The sequence below is a fragment of the Ovis canadensis genome, chromosome 26 (genome assembly GCF_042477335.2).
Source record: "Ovis canadensis isolate MfBH-ARS-UI-01 breed Bighorn chromosome 26, ARS-UI_OviCan_v2, whole genome shotgun sequence".
In the NCBI taxonomy this organism is placed as follows: Eukaryota; Metazoa; Chordata; class Mammalia; order Artiodactyla; family Bovidae; genus Ovis; species Ovis canadensis.
This window is the reverse complement of record NC_091270.1, coordinates 42,406,860-42,430,964: the sequence shown is the minus strand read 5'-3', so window position 1 is coordinate 42,430,964 and position 24,105 is coordinate 42,406,860. Positions and strand designations below refer to the sequence as shown.

The 24,105-nt window shown below is 40.3% G+C and overlaps 1 protein-coding gene and 1 pseudogene across 1 annotated transcript in view; one reads left to right on the top strand and one right to left on the bottom strand.

Annotated features, from left to right (window-relative positions):
- Positions 1–722: 722 nt before the first annotated feature.
- The window catches only part of TEX15 (testis expressed 15, meiosis and synapsis associated), a 78,481-nt gene continuing 55,098 nt past the window's right edge, over positions 723–24,105 (top strand). Inside the window, exons 1-2 of the mRNA XM_069572846.1 lie at positions 723–910; positions 13,158–13,215. The gene's annotated coding sequence lies outside the window, so the exon portion shown is untranslated. The remainder of the gene's footprint in view (positions 911–13,157; positions 13,216–24,105) is intronic.
- Positions 15,979–16,461, bottom strand: LOC138430918 (ATP synthase subunit d, mitochondrial pseudogene; annotated as a pseudogene).

Below are 24,105 nucleotides of genomic sequence, written 5' to 3'. Positions count from 1 at the left end.
CACCCCCAATGCCCCCCGCCCCCATCCTCAGGTTCCGCCCCCGAAGGCTGGCTCCTGTCTGCGCAGGCTCAGATGTGACATCTTCGGGGCACAGAATCCTCCGCGTGCGTAAGTACACGTGTCTGAGGAGCGCCTGCTTCCTTCCTGAAGCTTCTTCGGCTGCAGGTTGGTGGAAGTTCTGTATCGACTGTCTAGCCTCGAAGATTTGAATTCTGAAGAACTGGCCGGGCAAAGGATGCTCAAGGTTTGTGGGGCAAATGTGGCGTTTGTGGAGAGGCGATTTAGAAGCCAGCAAGGTGCCAGGTTGAATTCAAGAGAGAATGTTAAATTATCACGAAGTTCAGCATTTGGACCCAAAGGTGGGGCCTGCAAGGGGAGTGAACGCCCCGATGCCTAAAGTGAACTTTTAGCTTCTCTTCGGTGACGCCGAGGCAGCGGGAGGGGGAAGGCCCATAGCTCGGACGCGGCCTCGCCCGTGCCCGGAGATCCGGGGTTCTCTGTCGCCCGAAAGCGTTGAAGAGCGCCTGGAATCCTGCGGGCCTTCGGAAGGAAGCCACTCGAGTTCGTCGTGGGCCGCAGAGGCTGAAGTGGAGGATGGGTGGGTGGGGATTGTTGGGGCGGGAGGGGGGGGGGTGGCGGCATCCTGGGGGCGGGGCCGAGGCCGCTCTGGTGGGCGTGGCTTCTCCGGGCACACGCCGCCCCCTCAGGTTCACACCGAGCGCGAGACGCCGAACGTCGCCCGAGTGACAGCTGCTCTCCAGGCGCCCCGAGACGCTGAACCGCCCGGGCCGCTTCGGCTGTCCGCGCGCCGCGTCGCCTCGGGGCAGAGCCCGCGCTCTCCGGACGATGCCCGCCGGCGCTGGCCCTCCGCTGTCTCGCTGCAGGAGCGGGTGGACTTGGGGGCGCTCGGGTAGGCGAGGGCGGCTCGGGAGCGGGGCGCGAAGGGCGTTCGGGCACCGGCGAGGGGTGAGCAGCCCCGCCGGGCGGGCGGACCTAACGCGCACGGCGGTGCGGCCGCCGCGTGTCCCGAGCGACGCGGCCGTTGTAAGGGCTGGGTGGAGTGTTTGCGAGGCTGCTGTGTGGTCGGTAGTTCTTGACTCCTTGATTCAGTTCTCTGAACTGCGTGAAACGCCTAAGATCCCACGGTGGTGTGGGTGCAAAAACGTCTTCCCACTGCCAGGTAGTTTAGTTTGAGCCATTTCCTGAACTCGCGCCCGCTTAGATCTTTCAAGGCAGTTTCCATCCTTCCCTTGCTTAGGGTTGAATTTTCTCCATTTGTTTGGAATGCTCAATATTCCAATTAGTTTCTCAGTATTTATTTGATGTACTTGGCCGCCGTCATGGCTGTGTGGAAAGAAACGACTTAGTAGTGATTAATGATGTTACAGAAAACCTGCTGAGGTTGTTGGTAACTGCAAGTTCCCTCAAGTTTTCAAAATTGTGGATTCCAAGTGCAGTGTGAAGCATCCCAACTGTGAGTGCATTATTCGCTTTTGGGAGCGACAGATGAATATGGGACTGTTTCAAAGTATGAAATCAGAGTGGCACAAAATTATAACTAAATTTTTGAATTCTCTTTTCGACAGTGTGTCGTGTATGTGTAGACGGAATAGAAGTAGTACAGGCTTTAAATGGTTTTGAGTTCACGTTTAGAAAACTGTTAGTTTCGTTTATGAGATATTCTTAAAAGGTTTAAGGCTTCATTCAAAAGATATTGTTGATTGGAAAGGAGGGTACCGTTTTAACATTTGAGGCCCAAGGGGACTGGAGGAGTGAAGTCAGAATTTAGAAACATTTTCGATACTCGATCATTGCTCAGTGTCTTAAAAGCTTTCAATTAAAACAAAAATAAGTCTGCTTTATTGCCCAGATCCTTAAATAGCCAAACCTTACTGAAACATAAAGATGTCAAAATTTGGAGAGAATGCTCAAGTATCTTGAATACCCATGCACATTTTCCTTTAAAAAAACATATGGAAGAATTCATATGACTGGGGGGAAAAAATAGGAATTATCTATAGAGTTGTTGAACAATGAGAAAAAAATAGCATAACTTTTGTTTACATTTTCTGGAATTTCTACTTAGTGGCTAGTGATAATATCAATTTTAGTATAATTTTTAGCCATTTTTTACTTTTATCATTTAATATGTTAATGTTTTTACCACTTTGCAGTATATACATATGGAATGTTGTACACCTGAAAGTGATATGTCAATTATAGCTCAATGTATGTCAAGAATATGTAAAAATTACTTTATAGAACCAGTAAAATACAGTACTTTTGTTAATAAAAAATATTGTTGCATTTTTACTCAATGACAAGTTATATGAGAATCACTTTTTTTCTGGTACACTTTTTCTCTAGTACAACTAGTGTACATGGGCACTTTTAAGTTGTAAAATTATGTTTTATTATGCTGAAGGCACGGACATGAGTTTGGGTAAACTCTGGGAGTTGGTAATGGACGGGGAGGCCTGGCGTGCTGCAATTCATGGGGTCCCGAAGAGTCGGACACACTGAGTGACTGAACTGAACTGATACTGAAGGCTATCATAATGTGGGCTTCACAGTGGTAAAGAATACACCTGCCAACTCAAGAGGTGGGGGTTCTATCCCTTGGTCAGGAAGATACCTGGGAGAAGAAAATGGCAACCCACTCCATCCCAAGAAAGATGGATGTGGAAGCCTGGCGGGCTACAGTCCATGGGGTTGCAAGAGTCGGCCAGGACTTAGTGGCTAAACAACAATAATCATACTATACTTGGGTTGCAGAATCTTAAGTTTGGGAAAATAGTCACCATTTTCACAGTACTTAATTTTAGAAAACTGGCAATTACGGGTTTTTGGTAAGCATACTACTTTGGTTTGCTTTTCTGTGTTCCTGTTTCCTTTCTCATTTATTTAGAAATATCTGTACTTCATTGAAGGATGATTTAGAGGGTTTGAAATGCCTGCACTTTTTCTATTGGATCACAAACCGTGACTGTGTTGCACAGTTGAAATTGCTTTTCCTCTAAATCTTTGTTTTATTCCATTCATATTTTGTTGCTTATACTTATTATTTTAAACAGTGATTTTTTTTGGTCCAACAATTATTTCCAGAGCAGCAGTATTTTATTTGTTGATCTGATGTGTCTATTTAAGTGATGCTCTTGGGTGGGTGGTTTTTACTTTGTAATGCTTTGGTTTTTAAAATTAGTCAAGTAGTAGAGTTAGAGTGTCAGAACTTCTATAGAGATCTCTCTGTTTTACATGGTTAGATAAAGTTTCACAACAAGTTAAGCGAAGTTTAGAAAAATTTAAACACATGCATAGAGAAAATTTCATTAAAGATCGTCCCTGAGGTCTGGTAGCAACTCTGTATGCTTGAAATGTGTAATCCACATAATGCAAAGCCTTTATAATTACAGCACTTCAACACTAATGATAGCTGCTCCTGAGGGTCTGTCTTTAATTACAACAGCTGAAACTCTGGCAAAGCTCTTGCTACGGCTTCCGGCAGTGTGGCTGTGAATGGTTCAGTCCTTATCAGAACCTAAGTTTCCTTTTTGGATAGCTTTGGTAGTGCTTATTAGACCCTAGATACACACAAATTTTTTTTTTTTTAAGTGTCTTCAAGAGGCTTACTGTAATTCAACTTGAGAATTTTGAGGACAATACTGAGTGCTGGCTCAGATGGTAAAGAATCTGCCTGCTATGCAGGAGGCCTGGGTTCTATCCCTGGGTCGGGAAGATCCCCTGGAGAAGGGAATGGCAACACACTCCAGTATTCTTGCCTGGAGAATCCCACGGACAGAGGAGCCTGGCCGCCTATGTGGGCAAGTCCATGTGGTCACAGAGTCAGACTTGGGTGAGCGACTTTCAATGTAATAGAGAAAATCACTGATTTGAGGGTCTGGCTTGTCCGGATAGAAATAGCAAATGTCCCAGGTGAGCACATACTCCTCAAGTGGGGGAAACACTTTCCTTTTGCTGATGAGGATGAAGTGGCATTTCCTTTACAGTTTTCTAAGCATAACCTTATTAGCGTTGGTATATTTACAGGTTGAACAGCAAAACTGCGAAGTGTGGGGGTAATGAAAATGGGTAACTGTCATTTTCTTATATTAAATCCGCAGGTACCATTGTAATTGTCTCATTTAAAAGTTTTAAACTTGGGATATACGGACGTCAGTGAGTACAGAAGTTCCTAATTCTTTGCCAAAAAAAAAAAAGAGTGAATTGTGTTCATTTTTTTGTGGAGAAGATATATAGCTTAACAGACTTTCTAAAAAGTGTGAGACTCCCTCCTCCCAAAATAAATTTAGCAGTGAACTTGAGAGAGGTTATTTTCAGAACACGTTTTCGGTTTTATAAGCTGAAATAGCTAGTTAATAGCAGAGCAGGAACCTCAAGCCTAGGTTTTTGACCGCCAATCCTTTGTTTTTCTCATTAATCCACATTTATTGCACCTTCGTGTGACCTCTTGTTCTAATAAGGCAGTGTTCTGTACTCTGACTTACAAGTAAAGCCTGGTTTAGAGAGATTTTTAAAGCTCACATAAGCATTTTAATGCTTGATCTTAACAGAAACTATGAGCAAAAAATGAATGATCATTCGTAAAGGAAGATATGAACAAATACTTCCTAATATAGATGAAAACATTACCACTCCTTTGTGCCATTAGTAATTGAACAAGTCCATAAGGGACAAAGCTTTTGTAAAGTCAGATTCTTTGTTAGTAGAATTACAGATTGTAGTGGTGGTCAGGGAAGTCTGTAAGCCCTTTTGACCTTGAAATGACAATCTTGTTTAAAGTTTATACACCCCTTAGGTTCTGTGGGGTGTGTTTGTATGGTATCATATTTAGCCAGGGAATAGGAAGTAGCTTCAATGAACACATTTTAAACATTCCACAATCCATCTCTCTGTCTCTACAAGACCCAAATTTTGTGTTTGCAGGCATCTTTCAAGCCTCATCCAGTCAATTAAACTAAGTATTTTAGTTTCTTCAAATACTTTGCGCCTATCCATCTGAGGCATTTAGCCCCTAAAAATCCTTGTTCTTTCTTAAGGCTGAAAAGAGCATAGGGTTTCACAGGTCAATAAATAATGTAACTAGAAGAAAAAGGATGGAGGAATGTTAGATGTTTAATATTCAACTGTAAGGATTAAAGAATTACACTTCTTTATGTTAAATATACACCGGTAACAGCCAACACTTACAGAGCACTTGCAGTCATTTTTCTGGGTTGCATATATTAATTCAGTTAACCAGTACCATAGGAGAGTGCTGATTAACTGAATTAACTTACTGGGTATTTTAAAATAATTTTTGTTTATGTCTTTTTGTCTGTGCCGGGTCTGTGCTGCTGTGTGGGCTTTCTTCCCTCCAGCTGGGGCTTGTGGGGGCTCCTCACTGCAGTGGCCTCTCTTGTGTGGCACTGACTCTAGGTCTGAGGGCTCAGCAGTTCGGGCTCCCGGGCTCTGGAGTAATCGTAGCACTCGGGCTTAGTCGCTCCATGGCCCATGGGATCTTCCCTGATCAGGGATGAAACCTGTGTCTCCTACATTGGCAAGCAGATTCTTTACCACTGAGTCACCAGGGCAGCCCCTGAATAGATACTAATTTTCCTGTTTTTATATATGAAGAAGCTCAGGCACAGAGAGCTTCAAGTTAAGTGGTCCAAAGTTCCGCAGTTAGAAAGAGGCAGGACAGGATTTTGAACCAGGTGATCTGGCTTTACCAAATTGCTGCTAAAAATGTATTTATCTCTGATCTAGGGCATGAGTTAAATAATAATCTCTTTAAAACAATCTGTATGAACTATTTATGCTGATTTTTTTAAAAGAATTATTTGCTACAACTTTGCTGAGTATGAAGAAAAGCTAATAGCACATTATTCTGTTTTGGTCACTGTGGTATTTATGGACTATCCAAAAGTGGGACTGAAAGTCTAGCAAAAGAATAACATCACAGAAATCAAGAAAGCTGATCCAAGTTCACTTCTATGCCTAAGGTGCTATGACTTGCATTCTAGTTCCTTTTTTTCTGGGAACTTGAGAGTATTCGAGGTTTGCCTGCAGGTTTCTTTGAAGCCTTTTAAGTTTCTAGTCTGTCTGAGTCTATGTCTGTCTTCCCTCTCCTCACTGGTAAACTACTTGTTTGTTCTTTATATATTAAAATCTATTCTGATGTTAGTAAGGATGCACATTTTATTAGTTTGTTGCTAATGTGAAAGAATATTGGATAATTACTGGTTGTTACTTTCTCAAATTTAAACATGGGAAAAAGATTAATTTTTAAGTGAATCGTTTGCCTCTTTCATGAGAACAGTGGATAATTAAATAAATTTATTTAGAAGTTATAATTGTGTATTAGTGTTTTCTGGACATGACTCCATTACAAATATACATAGTTTAGTATTAACTATTAAAAAAATTTTCTTTACCTTATGTTTCTGGCCTCAGCTGTACATTTCTTACTTTGACATTCAGTGGACCATATTAGGTGAATATGATTGGTGACTATATTTTCCATACCAAGAAGTGTAGAAAATTAAACTACTGTTGAATTCTTTGGACCAGTAAAGAAAGATAGCTTAATATTCTTAAACAAGAGGAACATCTTGAATAGCAAGAATGATTCAGTGCACAGTTCATTGATCTAAGAGGGCAGTCTGAAGAATCTCTTGGTTTTTAACTAGAAAACAGGCCAGTGCAGGAGGAAAAGTTGATTCACCATTGGTTCAGTTCTAGTTAGATACTTACCAAGGGATGCCTCACATCTAGTTATCTTTCCTACATAAATAAAAATGAATTGTGTGGGGAACTTCCCAGGTGGTTAAGAATCTGTCTTCCAGTGCAGGATACTCAGGTTCAATCCCTGGTCAGGGAACTAAGATCCCACACGTCACCAGGGCGACTAAGCCCACGTGCCACAACTGAGATCCGATGCAGCCAAATAAATAAATATTAAAAAAAAAAGAATTGTGTGGATTTTAGATCTGACCAATTTTAGAGATTATTTTGTTATTAGAGAAAGTAACTCATAATCTTTCTACCAGGATTATAGGATGCTTTTATTGTTATTTCTCTTCCACGGTTTTTTTTTTAGCCTCTTGAAAATTGTATGTCATTATCATTAGTCATTTGATTATTACTTCGTATTTCCCTAATGTCTTTTAAAAAGTCTCATAGCCGTAATAGATTACCTACTAATTTTAATCCCTGTGCTTTTCAACAATTCCCTGACTTCTCTTACAAATAATTTCCATCTGCTGAGCAGAGAATGCACTCAGGATTGGGGTTATGTTGATCCATGTTTCATCTTTCACAGTCTGGTAACACAACTTACATATTTTACACTTTTCAGCAAAACATCTACTTTCCAGGACTTCGGCTAAGCAATCATCTCTCTTCTTGTTTCTGCATAGAGAGGACAAGAAGTAACCTTAAGCAGGCAAGGTGGCAACTTTCTAGCTGTTGTCATTGACTTTCCACTGTATTTACAATACAGTATGTTTCAGTATCTTAGAGGAAGGCATTCTTTAATACTTGGGCTCACTAATAGTAACAGTTACTCCCAAGTTGTATTTATCTATAAGTATTATAAAACAAGGTTGATATGGAGGATAAGGGTAAATAATCCAGTTAGGTAATCCAGGTTATTTTCCTTGTTATGCAGTAGGTTTCAAGTTATCATTTGCTAATTTACTCCATAGTTGAATGATTCTGTTTGGGTCTAGCCAGTCAGAATTTGGCATTTGAGAAGACTGAAGGAAGGACTAAGGACTGGAGGATTGAGTTCGTGGAAGTCGATCTGTTTTCTCATCTTTGTAGCCAGAATGACTTTGACCTCTTTGTGGAACTTGATCTATTTTTCTCAAAGCTTCTAGACTCTAAAGGGAAAGGAACCAGGGGACTCCTAAGCCTTGGGGACTACTTAACTTTAATTATTCTCCTGTTGAAAAGCAGCTGAACTGGAAGTGCTCTTTCCCCATAGCCCAGGCTCTTGGGATAGTCTTTAAAGCATGTAAATTACTTCTAACTTTACTCTCATTTGGCTGCATATAATTAGGTAAATACAGGATTTTCCTTGGACCAGAAGGGAGAGCTTGTCTCAAATTTTTTAGAGAAGTCCATCCATATAATACAGAATATTAAAACAAGATTTGGATTTCTGCATCACAATTATGGAAATATTTGAGGACCCGTTTTTGCTTCTAGTTTAGGAAATCCCTCATATTGGAGATTTATTGATCCACCATAGACAGCTGATCACAGTTTATCATGATAAAATTGCTTAAAAGGTAATCTCTTTCTTGTCTTTTATCTTTGCCCTGAGGGCAACAGACTGAATCTGAGCAATAAATACAATTGAAATAAGTCTTGAGGAATGTACTGGCAATCCCTAGACTTTTCCTACGTGGAATGCCCACATTTTTTTGTGCTTGATCGTCTAGATTGGGGATTCTCAAAATGTGCTTCCTGGACCATCAGCATCACATGGGTATTTACTAGAAGTAAAAAATTGGGAGCCTCAGAATACTGAGGTTGGAAACTCCAGAGATGGGACCTAGGAATCTGTTTTAATAAGCCCTCTAGGTGATTCTGATATAGATGAAAAGTTTGAGAACCACTGCTCCTAGATCATCTGGGATAAACCAAGGTTTTTTTGCTTTGCTAGTCCATTGCTTTCAATTATATACCTTATTACTCATGTGGGTGTTACTGTCTAGGTGTACTCCAAGAATAGACAGCCTGTTATTAGTAATACACTGATTGTTGGTGGATTTCAGAGTTCTTCTCTACTTCCTTATCTTTCCTTCTTGGTGAGTGCCTGGAACAAAGTAGCTGCTTGTTAAATACTTGTTAAATGAATAATTGCCTCCCTTCCCTTCCCCGAAACAAAACCACATTCTTATAAAATTTCTTTCGGATTCGTCCTTTGCAGGAGCATTAAGTCTGAAAGTGAGGTTCCCAGTTAAGAACATTTCTTTCACCTAATAGTGATATCAGTTAAGAGATTGCTAACACTAAAAAGAAGAAAGGAAAGAATGGTTCTTATGTAGCTGATTGGATGCTTTCCTCAGCATTATCTATCAGTAGATCTCAAATTTAGCTTACATCAGAATCACCTGGAGAACTTGTCGAGTCACAGATTGCTGGGCCCAGCTCCAAGAGTTTCTGATTAATAAGTCTAGGATCCAGCCAGAAGATTTTCATTGTCTGTACATTTCCAGGTGATACTGACCCTGCTGGTCTCGGGACTGTAATTTGAGAACTGCTGCCTTTGGTTCTCCAAGACTAGAAATATAGGTCATTTCATGCATGTGAATATTAGTTCCTGGTGTTTGCATAGCCAGTGATCTGTAATTGGAAAGTACACGTACTTGGCTAACAAACTTGCTGAAGAGTATTTTCCTCCCAAAGGTGGTGTTAAGATCTTTTTTCTCAATACAAGACTTTCTTTTTTTCAGACTTCTTTAAAAACTACTTTAAAACTCACCTATTTAGATGACTTGCACTTAATTGACTGAAATAGAGTCTTTACCCAAATCTTGCCACACTGATCATTTCTCTACTTTTCATCTCAAGCTTGGTTGAGAGTTTAGCTAAGCTACTCCATGGTATTTCTTGTTGGCATCCATTTGGTTTGGCCCAGCAGCCAGCAGTGACCTTAAACTGACACTCGTCCCCTCAAGCAAGTGCATACCCTGCATGGTGGCACTCAGAGTCACAGGAACATGCAGGTTTCTGACAGGACTGCTAGTCAGCTGTGCCCTCTCCATCCCACTGCCTTGCCCTCCTGTGCCCATGTGGCTTACCAAAACCCTGGTCATTTGGTTTGAGTTTATCAGTATAGGCTTAACCCAGGAAGCGCTTCAGTTCAGTCGCTCAGTCGTGTCCGACTCTTTGCGACCCCATGAACCGCAGCACGCCAGGCCTCCCTGTCCATCGCAACTCCCGGAGTCTACCCAAACCCATGTCCATTGAGTCGGTGATGCCATCCAATCATCTCATCCTCTGTCGTCCCCTTCTCCTCCTGTCCTCAATCTTTCCCAGCATCAGGGTCTTTTCAAGTGAGTCAGCTCTCCGCGTTGCACATAGACACTAAGGAAGGCATGTGCCTCAGGTCTTGTCTCTCTGCTCTCTGCCTTGACCTCCCCTTGTGGTTCCTTAAGGCTTGTCAAGTACTTCCTCTAGGACTTGTGAAGAACGAACTTCTTTATTTCATTTCCTCTTGTGATCTGCTGTTGAACCTTGGCTTACCACCCAGCTCCCTGTGCTCCACTTAACATGTTAATTTGACAAATTCATAACACACTTATTAATTTTCCAGTGTAATTTTATACCCAAACATGTGTTGTTTGTTTATCTTCTGGAGTTGATATTTGTTCCTCTGTTTTCTGTTCTCTAATACAACTTCCCAAAGAATGGGAAAGTTGACATTTCTTTCATTTGGGTTTTTTCCCACAGCTGAACACAATTTTCTAGTATTTCTTAGCATCTGAAACAGATTAAAATGAGGTGAAACTGAGCCTTTTTCCCCCAACTCTTTTGTAAGACATTTTTTTTCTTGCTAAATTGTTGTAAAGAAAAAAATCTCGAAAGGCTCAATGAATACAGAATTCTTAAGTTTATTGTTGTTGTTTGTTTTTTTTGTTTACTTGTTTGTTTCTTTGCTTGTATGTAGGATCTCAGTTCCCCAACCAGGAGTTGAACTCAGGCCCTCAGCAGTGAGAGCTGAGTCCTAACCTTGGACCTCCAGGGACTCTCAAGAATTAAGTTTAATAGAGACTTTAGTTAGATGTTTTAGCCATACCCATTCGAATCAAATGCATGCATCCTCTGCAGATTCAAGTCGGAGTTTCTATACTAGATAGCTTCTAGTAGAGGAAAAAAGTATTGAAGACACTTCTGTTAATAGTTTTTCTCTTAATAGACTATCTTCCATGAATTTGTGGAAAGGCTTACCAGATCCCTACCATCTTTGTAAAAACCTGTGGTTGATGTTGCTCTGTAATTTCACTGTCTCCATACCAGTATTTTCTTGTTCCAGGGGTTTATTTGCCATTCTTTTACTCTTCCAGAAAGCCTGGGACAACTCTGTGCAAAAATCATAATGTTAACATTCTTCCTTGAGCAACATTCATGATCAAATGAAAAGAAACTTGGAAATGTTTATGTATTTTTTAGACATGCCAGTCATATTAGTTTACAAGTTTGCTTCAGCTTCTTACTGTTGTACTGACTTAACAATTATATTTTAACTTACTGTAATTATAGTAGGTTAACATTTGCTACTAATCATTAACTTTCAAATGTACATATCCATATAAGTGTTACTAAATATTTCATACCATTTTTTATATTCTTGTGTGACTGCCAGCTCACACTATAGGATGAACCATCACTGTCAGATTGCTCAGAATTTCTATTACCTAGATTAATTAGCATTTCATTTTATGCACTAGACTCTCATCCTTATTGCCTTGATACTTCATGACTACTCAAGGGCTTCCTGGATAGCTGAAATGGTAAGAATCTGCCTGCAGTGTGGGAGACCTGGGTTTGATCCCTGGGTTAGGAAGATCCCCTGGAGCAGGGAATGGCAACCCACTCCACTATTCTTGCCTGGAGAATTCCATGGACAGAGGAGCCTGGCGAGCTATAGTCTATGGGGTCACAAAGAGTTGGACATGACTGAGCGACTCACACTTTAACTTTCCTGATTATGCGTAGCCTTGATTGTTTGTATTCTCTCCTTTTATTTGGGCTTCCCTTGTGGTTCAGTTTGTAAAGAATCCGCCTGAAATGCAGGAGACCTGGGTTTGATCCCTGGGTTTGGAAGATCCCCTGGAGAAGGGAACGGCTAGGTCCTTCAGGGCAAACTCCAGTGTTCTGGCCTGGAGAATTCCACGGACTGTACAGTCCATGGGGTCACAAAGAGTCGAACACAACTGAGCGACTTTTGCTTTCACCTTTTATTTATTTTGGTCTCTTGGGCAATGACAATTAAAGCAATTGGGTGAAACATAGGCAATAAATTCAGCAAAGGGTAAAATTTTCTGTTTATACACTGAGTTTTAAAATGTGTAGTAATGGGGAATTCCCTGGTGATCCAGTGGTTAGGACTTGCATTTCCACAGCTATGGACCTGGGTTTGATCCCTGGTTGGGAAACTAAGATCCCACAAACCGCATGTTACAGCCAAAAAAAAATTAAAGTTTGTGGTCATGATTTTTTCAAAAAGGGATCTATGGTGTCTGTTTTAAATACATTTTTATATTCTTGAATGTTTAATTTGCTGAAAGAAAAAAATGTAGATTTTAAAGTTAGTCAAAAATTTTGCTGGATGTTTTCACTATGAAAAGATATCGTATCTTAGAGAGGGCTTCCCTGGTGGCTCAGTTGGTAAAGAATCTGCTTGCAGTACAGGAGACCCAGGTTCAATCTCTGGATCGGGAACATCCCCTGGAGAAGAGAATGGCAACCCATTAGAGAACATGTAGCATGGACCCATACTAATGTATGGATTAGTGACGTGTAGCTACTACCATTTAATCAGTAGTAGTATCCTGAAATCTAAGCATAAGTTGGTATTTCATAGTAAGGGCGTAAATAGTATTATCTTGAAATTAGGGTTTAAATGGCTCTAGAAAGAAATTTAAGAACTGGTTGAGATAATGTAGTAGTTTAGAATCCAGACATCAAGCCTGGACTTGAAAACCAACTTCACAGTTGGGTAACCTTAGGCAAGTATTTTAACTTTCCAAGTCTCTGTTTTTTCAGCAGGAAAATGGGAATAATACTACAGCCAGTGGAAATTGCATGAGATACTGTATATAAAATACCTACACAGAGCACAGCGTGTATCACAGCTTTTTACAGTGACTGTTAACCACAACTGTGACATAAAACTATCTATGTTATTTAGTGTTTTGTGCTGTTTGTAAAAATCCAAGGGCCAGCTCATCTGTTGTCGCAGTGTCGTTTTCCCTCCTAGGTGGCTGGTGGTGAGCTGATTCTGAAAAGCAGGTGAGAACGTACTGAAGGGGAGAGAGAGACTTAGTGGGGAAAGACGAACGAGGGAGGAGAAGAGACTGCAAGGGTGCAAGAGAGAAGACACTGAGACATGCAGAACATCAACCCCCCTTCTCCCCAAACAGGAGGGAAAGGCGAGCAGAGACCAGCAGGAAAACAGTGAATGAAGAGGACAATGAAGAGGTGAGTCTGGAAGGAGTTAATGACTGTAATTCTCTACATATTTCTGCCTTTCTTTTTTTGTAGATACTCCTTTGTCATTTTTCATGTATGAACTGAGTCTCAGTCATAACCATATGATGGTAAATTCCATTGAAGAGTGATAAGTATTTAAAATAACAGCTTCACTACTACTGTTACTTATAATACTGTATCTACTTTTTTGAACCCACTTGGGTAAGCTCTTCTACTTTACAATTCATATACATAATTGGCAATAAAAAAAGATACCTGAAGTTGGAATATGTTAAAGTATATACGCATTTATCTTTTGCAGTGAATATTTATTGGGTACTTATTTTGTAAGGAACTGTGGTTGGTGCTGGAGATAGAAAAATGGGTAAATTATAGTCCAGTGGAGAAGACTGGCCCATACAAAAGTGACTTTAATTTAGCAAAGATGTTGCATTTTTTAATAAGTTGGAAAGTCAGGTCAATATGCAAATATCACTTAGAAGATTTGTGGTATTCAAGATTTGGAACTGTCTTTTGAATCAGAACATAAGCAGAATAAGAAATTTAGTTCTTTTGTGTCCAGATTTTTTCTATTTTTACATATTTTTAATCAAAAATGGTATTGCCACATTTCATCACCCACATATTAATCAGATGGGTTTTAAGTGATATTTAGTTGATTCTAAAAACAAAACGTCTCACATGATGGAAATTGAACCAACTGTTGACATTTAAAAACTAAAAAAGTGCCATAGTTATAGACAGAAGTGCTCGAGGCAAATAGATTTTCTAAGTTACTTGAAAGTTAGAGGAGGGATCAGGGATGTTTAATTTACGAAGCTATCAAACTTTTACGGCTTTGGCTTGCATACAGTGTACAATTTCTTGCATATATATGGAACTAAAGAGAAGATGAAATTAAGTGGTAGAGAGAAAGGCACAGTTTATAATACAGCCTTAACCCTTCCTGAAGCACAAATGAGGACAGTAAAGCATAGGAACAGATATGTATAGTGAGTGGCAGGATTGGGACAAGAAATCCTTGTCTGTTGATCTCGTTTCATGCTCAGTTGCTCAGCTGTGTCTGACTCTTTGCACCGTATGAACTGTAGCCCGCCAGGCTCCTTTGTTCATGGGATTTTCCAGGCAGGAATACCGGACTGGTTAGCCATTCCCTTCTCCAGGGGATCTTCCCAACCCAGGGATCAAACCCGCGTCTCCTGCATTTCCTGCATTGGCAGGCGAATTGTTTACCACTGAGCCATCACGGAAGCCCTCGATCTCTTGTATATTATATCATAAATACTGATGAAAAAAATTCTTTTTCAAACCAGTTTCATAAGATTTAGAAGGAAAGTGAGCAGTTGGATTAAATCATGAGTGTGAGCTGTCTAGCTAGGTTACCCTCAGCTTTCTGTAACTGGGGCTGGCATTTAGATTTTTTCCTCATATTTTAACTGGTCACAGTGATCAGTTCTGGACTTTTTTTGCATTGGGGAAAAATTGCTTTTTCAACCCTGGTAAAGTCTTCAAAGCAAATCTGAGAGCTTCTCTCAGATTTTTACCTGTTAACATTCTATAGTATGTTTATTAATGTCACTCCAAGGAAATAAGATTTTATTCTCTAAATAGTTCAAGATGGTAATGTTTTACTGTACATTTCTAGGAGTTTAAAGATATAGTGTGTTCTAATGTCTGATACTTAATTTTGATAACAGCATGCTTCCTGGGGAAGTGGCTGGTACGGGCACTGATTTCAGAAGTACACAATTCTGTTTGTCTAAATCTTTTAAACCTAGTCAAACAAGTAGAGCTGGTCAAACAAGCAGAGCTATTCTCTTGGGAGGTTTTTTTTTTTTTTTTAAATCATCCTTGTTATTTTCTCCAGTGAGTCCAGGTAGCTACTAGAATTACTATGTGGTTGTTTGAAGCTTGTCTTGATTTAGAATAATGCCCTCTGGGGAAGTAGGACTCAACAGATGGCCCCTGTTCTCCAAAAGGATTTGATGATCTCCACATGGTGCCTTTCTGAAAGATTGAGATTTGGCAGTGACAAATATGATGAGTGGAAAGAAATCAGAAGATAGTCCTAATGGCCATTTTTAAGAAAATTAAAAGCAAAATAAAACTATTTTTGAACTTCCTTTGCTGTTTTATTTCCAATTTGGGGTTAACTTTATATGAAGAGGATGGAGATGTTATAGAAAACATTTTTGATTCCATAACTTCCACCTTCCCAGGTGTGGTGCTAGTGGTATAGAACCTGCTTGCCAGTGCAGGAGAATTTAGAGACACAGGTTTAAGCCCTGGGTTGGGAAGATCCCCTGGAGGAGGGCGCGGCAACCCACTCCAGTATTCTTCCCTGGGGAATCCCATGGACAGAGGCGCCTGGTGGGCGACGGTGCACAGGGTCACAGAGTTGGATACGTCTGAGCGACTTAGCACACCTTCTGTGGATAAGACTGAGGGACAGTTTACCTAAACACAACTGTATGATGCACATGCTGCATTCAGGCTCCCCAGATGCCCTGCTCTGCTCCCAAGCTCTAAGTCGCCATTGCTACACCTCAGGTTGAAGAAGAGCTCAAGAGAGAATTAAGAATAGAACTTTCTAAGTTACTACAGTGAAATCGAGCTTTCTTTAAATACATGTGTTCATACGGTGTTGACATTAAACCTTTTTTTTTTTTTTTGGCCAGAATATAGTTATTTGTAATGTCCAGAGTTTATAATTCAAGGGCCAGGGGCCAGAGCTTTCTCCTAGACCCAAGTTTATAAATTTGCAATAGGCTTTAGAGGCCACTAGGGATATTTCTTGTCTAGTTTGGTTTCTGGGAAGACTTCATTCACATCCTCAGTGGTTGTCTGATCAGATGGAATTAGTGTTCTTCATCTTCTCCAGCTCTTTCTCATGTCCTTCGATCCTGGTCTCTGAGAGGGACAAAAACTCAGCACAGTTTTTCACATCTTCTTTTTCTTGAGTGTCCACCTGGGCAGTATATTTATTTTCTGGTTCAGAACCTTCAGGGCTTTAAGCTTCTCAAAGTCGTCTGCCAAGCCAGCCTTGGCCACGTTGGCCTTACAGTAAGCCTAGTCAGTGGCAGGTGGCTTCTCAGGCACAGGAGTCTGCCTGGAGGTGAGAGTCCCACCCCCGGACTTCAGGGAGTTAGTCGTGGCCGCCTGCTTTCAGGACATGATCTCCCCCAAAACTACCCAGTCAGTGGTTTCTACAGCAAGTTTCTGCCTAGCCACCATGAGATCTTCGTGACAAACAGACCCTAGGCAAGGAGCCCAAGTCTTTTCACTGCCGCCTCTGTTGCCAGGAGGACCTGGGGCTGGACTCCGACCAGGTGTGCCCTGCTTTCAGGCACACTCCCGGCCTTCACACCCCTTCTTTGCTCCTGGGCTTGACCCCGATTGTGGTGACATTCTTCTCACTGGTGGGCTCCTCTGGCCAAGGACATTAAACCTTTTGAACAACCTCTAGAAATATCTACTGAAACATGTGACATGTAATCATGGTTTCATGGATGTTGAATTTTGAATTAAGAAGAAATGATCTGATTTTCGGCCAGATGCTCCTGCCCAGGTGGCGTGAGTGGTAAAGCACCTGTCTGCAAATGCAGGAGGTGCAAGAGACGCGGGTTCTGTCCCTGGGTTGGGAAGATCCCCTGGAAGAGGGCATGGCAATCCATTCCAGTCTTCTTGCCTGAAGACCTGTGGACAGAAGAGCCTGGGGGCTACAGTCCATAGGGTTGCAAAGAGTTGGGCATGACTGAAGCGACTTAGCACGTACAATCCTGCCCATATTAATGGACAAATAAAGGTCCATAACCTTCTTTAGGTGAAAGAAGAGATTATTTAACAGATGGTTTTTAATGATAGCAGCTTAGAGGCATTCTCTGCCCTTCAACAAAATTTGGTTTCAAGCTTCCCAGCCCATGAAACCAATGTATTGTTTGACTTTCTCTCCAATCCCCTCTCCCCAATTCAAGAGACATTTATTGAAAATCTGTTTGTATAAAATTAGGTGTTAACCTTATATATTTAACATATCTGTATGTTAACATTATATATTTCTTTCATCTGAGACTTTTCCTTCCCATCATATAGACCAGATTCCTTTGCTCTCCAATGATCAGTGCAACCTGATGTATTGGAAATCTTGTAAAAATCCTCCAGTATTCTTATTTTCCCTCTTAGTGTTCTATTTGTTCATTGTGACATCACAAGGAATGTATCCTTCTGGTTTTCTGTCGTCATCCTCTTCCTTTCCATGGGCCTGGATCCTTTTGCGCTTGGCCTCCTCAGTGTAATGTTTCATCCCCACTTGGGAACTCATTACCAGAAGCTGACACTGTTCTGGAATTGCACACACTCTCTTAACCTTTTTAACCACAGTCTTTTTTCCCATACCTCCCATTTCATCTGTGCCCTAGTCCCCTTAGCTCCACATCATCTCTGTCCCTTTCACCATTGTATTTTTAATCTTTTGGCATATTTTTTAATCATTATTGAAGCTAGATTTGTTCATAGTCACTCATTTCATTAATAATTTTTCTAACATTGTAGATTCCCTTTCCCCTGAAATGCCGAGTAGTGCTCGAATGTCATAATTAATTCTACCATAACAACTTGAATTTTTTATATTATGTTCTCAGGGATCTAGTCTTGTTTTTAAAAAAATAACCATTTGTGTTGGCACTATTTAATAAATAAACCATCTCTTTCTTAACAATTTGGCAAGATACCTTTATGTATTAAATTTTCATATGTGCTAAATCACTTAAGTCATGTCTGACTCTTTGCGACCCTATGGACTGTTGCCCGCCAGGCTTCCTGTCCATGGCAAAAATACTGGAGTGGGTTGCCATTTCCTCCTCCAGCAAATCTTCCCAGTCCAGGGATGTAACCTGTGTCTCTTACGTCTCCTTGTATTGGCAGGTGGGTTCTTTACCACTAGCACCACCTGAGAAGTCCTAAATTTTCATAGATACTTAGATTTATTTCTGGATTCTCTTCTGATTCTGCTGTTTATGTATGTCCTGAGCCAATACTTTATTTTTTGTTTACAGTAACATAATAAATTTTAATAACAGTTAAGGATATTGGCTATTCTCAGGCACTTGTTCTTCTGCATGAATTTTCCAATCATTTTTTTCTAACTGGAAAAATTTTTTTTACAGGGATACATAGAAGAATTGTAGTAAATTCGTGTCTTCAGCCTTAGCAGAAGTATTTTTAAGATTTTTTTTTTTTTGGCTTTTACAAAGAAACAATTTTTGTCTTTTGTTAGTTTTCTCTATTATAAGTTTGTTTGCTTTCTCTAATTTTAAATGAGACTTAATGGAGAGTGAGTTAAAAGTTAAGAACTCTGTAAGAAAACACGCTACTCAGGAGACTGGGAGAGAGGGGAATTAACACAGCACAATGGCAGCAGTCCTTGAAAAAGTAGATGTCACACTGTTTACAAAGCAGTGAGTGAGACTCTGCCCCAAACCAAAGATTCCTCTATCCTGACAGCCTAGAAATTAAAACATGCATTTGTAACTTAAGTCTGAAGTTAAATCAGTATGTTTATCCTTCTATGTAATGTAGGGCTATAGAACATTCTTAACTCTATCCCTCTGAACTTAATATTGTTAGAAAATAAAATACAAAAGTAGACCGTGAAAAGGAAATTTCCAGTAACCTAAGGTATAATTAGTGTTTAACTTTTGTTACATTACCTGCCAGTTTTTTTTTTTTCCTTGCTGAATTTACATTGTGACCCATGGTATTTCCATCTCATAGAAACAAGCCAGTCCTGCTTAAAGTGTCCCAGACTGTCTCCTCATGCATTCTTTTTAGTGAAGAATTGCGTGACAACCCAGACCTTGAGTTTAAAGTCACACATTTACATTGAAAAGCTGTTACTGTGTGTAGTTCTTATAGTGGGCAGGTAGGAATATGGCAAGAAGAGTTCCTTTCCAGGTAAATTGTAGTGAGAAAAGATTTATTTAAACTTTGTTCAGGCTTCTTTGTCTAATCCCTGTTTCTTCAAGATTTTGTTAAATAAATGCACTTACCGGTGAACACTTTTCTTTTACATCCTAGCTTATAGTTGTTGTTCTTTTAGCCTTAATTTTCTTTCATATACAAAATATTACTACTTTATATTTAGCATTAAGTGAACTAGACAATTCCAAAAGACAAACATTGCTTATAAAAAATGTCAAGTGTATTCCAAAAACTAAATGATGCATATAGCCAAATACCAAAAGAACATAAACATTTATATGACAGTAACAATCACCATCACAACAAAAACAAACCTTCCCCCATAATCTCAGGATGTTACCTGGATCTGTGAGAACTCCTTGACATATGATACCGAAATTCATGTTTTTCCATCAAAGTGAATACTCTTTTTCTTTCTGAAAGATGTTATACTGTTCTTCCTAGATACTCTGATTCTTATCAAAGTTGTCACCATATTTAATGGCATAACCTTATATCTTATTTTTCAATTGAAGTGTAATTTATAGTATTGTATACAGCAATAGTACATAGGTCTATAGCATAGTGGTTGAGTATTTTTGCAGATTATATTCCATAATATGTTATTACAAGTTAATGGGTATCATTTCCTGTCCTATACATTATATCCTTGTTGCTTATCTATATATGTCAGTTCAGTTCAGTTGCTCAGTTGTGTTCAACTCTTTGCAACCCCATGGACTGCAGCATGCCTGGCCTCCCTGTCCATTGGCAACTCCCAGAGTTTACACAAACTCATGTCCATTGAGTTGGTGATGCCATCCAACCATCTCATCCTCTGTCATCCCCTTCTCCTCTTGGCTTCAGTCTTTCCCAGCATCAGGGTCTTTTCCGATGAGTCAGCTCTTTGCATCCGGTGGCCAAAGTATTAGAGTTTCAGCTTCAGCATCAGTCCTTCCAATGAATATTCAGGACTGATTTCCTTTAGGATGGACTGGTTGAATCTCCTTGCAGTCCAAGGGACTCTCAAGAGTCTTCTCCAACACCACAGTTCAAAAGCATCAATTCTTCAGCACTCAGCTTTCTTTATAGTCCAACTCTCACATCCATACATGACTACTGGGAAAACCATAGCTTTGAGTAGATGGACCTTTGTCATCTAAGTAGTGTCTCTGCTTTTGAATATGCTACCTAGGTTGGTCATAGCTTTTCTTCCAAGGAGCAAACGTCTTTAATTTTCAAGGCTGCAGTCACCATCTGCAGTGATTGTGCAACCCAAGAAAACAGTCTGTCACTGTTTCCACTGTTTGCCCATCTATTTCCCATGAAGTGATGGGACCGGATGCCATGACCTTAGTTTTCTGAATGTTGAGCTTTAAGCCAACTTTTTCGCTCTCCTCTTTCTCTTTCATCCAGAGGCTCTTTAGTTCTTCACTTTCTGCCATAAGGGTGGTGTCATCTGCATATCTGAGGTGATTGATATTTCTCCTGGCAATCTTGATTCCAGCTTGTGCTTCTTCCAGCCCAGTGTTTCTCGTGATGTACTCTGCATATAAGTAAAATAAGCAGGGTGACAGTATACACCCTTGATGTCTCCTTTCCCTATTTGGAACCAGTCTGTTCTTCCATGTCCAGTTCTAACTGTGGCTTCCTGACCTGCATACAGATTTCTCAAGAGGCAAGTCAGTTGGTCTGGTATTCTCATCTCTTTAAGAATTCCCCACAGTTTGTTGTACTCCATGTGGTCTATGTGGTTTGGCATAGTCAGTAAAGCAGAAGTAGATATTTTTTCTGGAACTCTCTTGCTTTTTTGATGATCCAGCAGATGTTGGCAATTTGATCTCTGGTTCTTCTGCCTTTTCTAAATCCAGCTTGAACATCTGGAAGTTCACGGTTCATGTACTGTTGAAGCCTGGCTTGGAGAATTTTGAGTATTACATTGCTAGCATGTGAGATGAGAGCAATTGTGTGGTATTTTGAGCATTCTTTAGCATTGCCTTTCTTTGGGATTGGAATGAAAACGGACCTTTTCAGTCCTGTGGCCACTGCTGAGTTTTCCAAATTTGCTGGCATATTGAGTGTAGCACATTCACAGCATCATCTTTTAGGATTTGAATACCTAAGCTGGAATTCCATCACCTCCACTAGCTTTGTTCATAGTGATGCTTCCTAAGGCCTACTTGACTTCGCATTCCAGGATGTCTGGCTCTAGGTTGGTGATCACACTATTGTGATTATCTGGGTTGTGAAGATCTTTTTCATATAGTTCTGTGTATTCTTGCCACCTCTTCTTAATACCTTCTGCTTCTGTTAGGTCCCTACCATTTCTGTCCTTTATCAAGCCCATCTTTGCATGAAATGTTCCCTTGGTATCTCTAATTTTCTTGAAGAGATCTCTAGTCTTTCCCATTCTGTTGTTTTCCTCTATTTCTTTGCATTGATTGCTGAGGAAGGCTTTCTTATCTACTTGCTATTCTTTGGAACTCTGTATTCAGATGCTTATATCTTTCCTTTTCTCCTTTGCCTTCACTTCTCTTCTATTCATAGGTATTTGTACAGCCTCCTCAGACAATCATTTTGCCTTTTTGCATTTCTTTTTCTTGGGGATGGTCTTGATCCCTTCCTCCTGTACAATATCACGAACCTCTGTCCATAGTTCTTCAGGCACTCTGTCTATCAGATCTAATTCCTTTAATCTATTTCTCACTTCCACTGTATAATCATAAGGGATTTGATTTAGGTCCTACATGAATGGTCTAGTGGTTTTTCCCTACTTTCTTCAATTTAAGTCTGAATTTGGCAATAAGGAGTTCATGGTCTGAGCCAGTCAGCTCCCGGTCTTGTTTTTGCTGACTGTATAGAGCTTCTCCATCTTTAGCTGCAAAGAATATAATAAATCTGATTTTGGTATTGGCCATCTGCTGATGGCCATGTGTAGAGTCTTCTCTTGTGTTTTTGGAGGAGGATGTTTGCTATGACCAGTGCATTCTCTTGGCAAAGCTCTGTTAGCCTTTGCCCTGCTTCATTCTGTACTCCAAGGCCAAATTTGCCTGTTACTCTGGGTATTTCTTGACTCTCTACTTTTGCATTCCAGTCCCTATGATGATAAGGACATCTTTTTTGTGTGTTAGTTCTGGAAGGTCTTGTAGGTCTTCATAGAACTGTTCAACTCCAGCTTCTTCAGCATTACTGGTCAGGGCATAGACTTGGATTACTGTGATATTGAATGGTTTGCCTTGGAGATGAACAGAGATCATTCTGTCCTTTTTGAGACTGCACCCAAGTTCTGCATTTTGGAGTCTTGTGTTGCATTTTGTACTCTTTTGTTGACTATGATGGCTACTCCATTTCTTCTAAGGGATTCTTGCCCACAGTAGTAGATACAGTGGTCATCTAAGTTAAATTCACTCATTCCAGTCCATTTTAGTTCACTGATTCCTAAAATGTCAGTGTTCACTTTTGCCATCTCCTGTTTGACCACTTCCAATTTGCCTTAATTCCGGGACCTAACATTCCAGGTTCTATGCAGTATTGCTCTTTACAGCGTTGGACTTAATTCCATCACTAGTCACATCCACATCTGCGTGTTGTTTTCGCTTTGGCTCCGTCTCTTCATTCTTTCTGGAGTTGTTTCTCCACTGATCTCCAATAGCATATAGGGCACGTACCTCCAGTAGCATATTAGGGAGTTCATTTTTCAGTGTCCTGTCTTTTTGCCTTGATACCCCATACTGTTGATGGGCTGGAGTGCTTTGCTGTTCCCTTTTCTTGTGTCGTAGTTTGTGAATCCCATACCCCTAATTTCCCCTTCTCCTTTCCCTCCCGCTTTCCCTCTCCCCTTTGGTAACCGCAAGTTTGCTTTATCTGTGAGTCTTGTTTCTGTTTTGTATATATATTCATCTGTATTTTCATCAAAATATGAGCTATAGACACTTCTTAACTTTTGCTTGTAATCAAATTAATGATTATTTACAAAGTCACAGGACTGAAGGTATATACCGAAAAGCAGTCGTCCCTTGCCCCAGTCTCTTCTGTTGCTAGTTTTACTTCCTAGGGACCACCAGCTTCAACTCTCAGAGGTGCTCTCCTGGCTCTTCTCCACACTTAGAGATAGTGTGGGTTTAGTAGTATTTCTTGACTTAATCAATTATGGAAATTATCTATTGATAATTGGAATCATGCTTTAATCTTTGTAACTTGATTTGATGTTTTGTTTCATGTGGCTGTGGTTCATTCCTTTTCACCCATGTGTTGTTATTTCCTGGTATATATACTGCAACATGTTTATCTGCTGGTTGGCAATAAAACATTTTAGTTGTTCAGTGACAGTGCTGCTTTGAATGTTCCTCTGCTTGCCTCTAGGTAGATATATGCAAGAGCTTCTCTAGGGCAGTGATTCTCAGAGATTTTAGTTAGAAACCGCTAACATAATTAATACCATAGATTCCCTACTGATTTGAAATAGCAACATTAACATCTTCAAAGTCATAGGATTTTTTGGACTTTTACCGGACCACAGTGTCCATTGTTTATTTTTGAGTCAGTGGCACAGTTTCAAGTTGCCTATTATTCATCATCCCCTTTCTTATTAGTAGAACCTGGATTTAATTGAGTAGTTGTGTACCAAGCTAATTATAATTACTGTAACTATTAACTAAATTTTAATATTCAGTAGTGCCATGTTTTTTTGGAGAAGGCAATGGCAACCCACTCCAGTACTCTTGCCTGGGAAAATCCCATGGACGGAGGAGCCTGGTGGGCTGCAGTCCATGGGGTCGCTAAGAGTCGGACACGACTGAGTGACTTCACTTTCACTTTTCACTTTCATGCATTGGAGAAGGAAATGGCAGCCCACTCCAGTGTTCTTGCCTGGAGAATCCCAGGGATGGCGGAGCCTGGTGGGCTGCTGTCTGTGGGGTC